Genomic DNA, 1555 nt, shown 5'->3' on the forward strand with positions numbered 1-1555 from the left:
GGGAGGGGCCCCAGAGCACCCAACCATGTTGGAGAATCTTGAACTGTGCAGTCAAGGTTACAGTTGGGCTGGCGTGAAAAATATTCTGTTTTCAGCTGCAAATCAGCGCTTGTTTCAGCTGGAAATCTTAAGTTCTCCCTGCTGAGCCAGCTTGCTGCTAGCCTAGAGGGAGAGCTCTTGGTGCTATTCGCCAACAAACTGGCTTGTCTCCACACATCCATTGAGACCATTGATTTTCTGTTTTTTTGAGGGGTTGCAGCTGTCTTTCTCAAAAGAAATTCTATAAAAAATATAAAACATGTGAAAGTGGAATGGCTTGGGATAGGAGGAGATGGAGTGCCTGGAGCATACTCAGGTCTTGGCATCTCTGAGGTGCCCCTGAACCTGCTGGACCTGGTGTTAAACTGCTGATCCAGGTAAGAGAAGCGATGGCAAGCCACGAAAGGGCTTTAAGCAAGGAGTGAGATGATCCAATATACATTTTAGAAAGATGCCCGTGGCCACTGAGTGGAATATGCATTGGAAGCAGGGAGCCCAGTTTAAGGAGGCTTCTGAAAGTCGAGACATGAGTTGATAAAGGATAAAGAGTAGGTTTGGATTCAAGAAACATTTCCGAGTTAAAATCAGCAGCAATGAATGACCAACTGGATGTGATGGGTGGGGTCTGTGAGGGCCAGATGGAGGCATGCCATCAACAGTGACAGCCAAACAGGGAGAGAAACCAGCTAGGACAAAGTATAAGAGTTCAGTTTATGACACATCGTCATAATTGTTGTGGCCACTCTGAGACATGTAGGAGCTGATTTACCAGTAGACAGTTAAAAACATAAGTCTGGATCTCTCTTGGGAGAGAATGTTGGAGATAGAGATTAAAATTTGGGAGTTATCAACATATTGGTAGACACAAAAGACATGGGAGTAGAAATTGTGCATACCATGAGAAGAAAAAGGCCTGAAAGAGAACCTTAGTTTGTGATAATTTGGCTTTTATTCAGTTTTTGCATTAATGTCATCATTATTACAACTACGAATAAATATTTTAGGGAGCAGAGACAATGTGCTGGATGTTTGGAGCAGGATGGACTTGCTCCTGCTCTCTTAGGATGGACACGCCAAGATAACAATGCTATACCAAATCACAAGTCAACAGGCTACAAGAGGAGTGAGCCAACCCTCCAGGACACTTCACCTCTCCAGATCCGATGGCAAGGAGCAGAACTGGAGATCCCTTCTCTGACTCCCCTAACGTGGCTGTCTGCATTACTCATCCGGCATGCCGCCAACACAGTAAATATTTTGCCTTCTCCGCTAGATGTAAGCTCCTTGAGAACAGGAGTATGAGATAATGCACATAAAGCTCAAAGCATGGTGCCTGGCGCCCCTCTGATGGTGGCTATCATTAACTTGATTATTCTTTTGAATTCCCGGCAAGAGCTAGCAGGGAATATTGTACACATCTGGTACAAAAAATTCATCCATGCAGCCTATGATCAAGAAGTTCATGGCACTCTGACAGTCCACCCGAAAGCAATTCCATTTCTTTTTCTTTTTTTGA

The sequence above is a fragment of the Ceratotherium simum genome, chromosome 15 (assembly GCF_057802395.1).
Source record: "Ceratotherium simum simum isolate JZ-2026a chromosome 15, ASM5780239v1, whole genome shotgun sequence".
Lineage (NCBI taxonomy): Eukaryota > Metazoa > Chordata > Mammalia > Perissodactyla > Rhinocerotidae > Ceratotherium > Ceratotherium simum.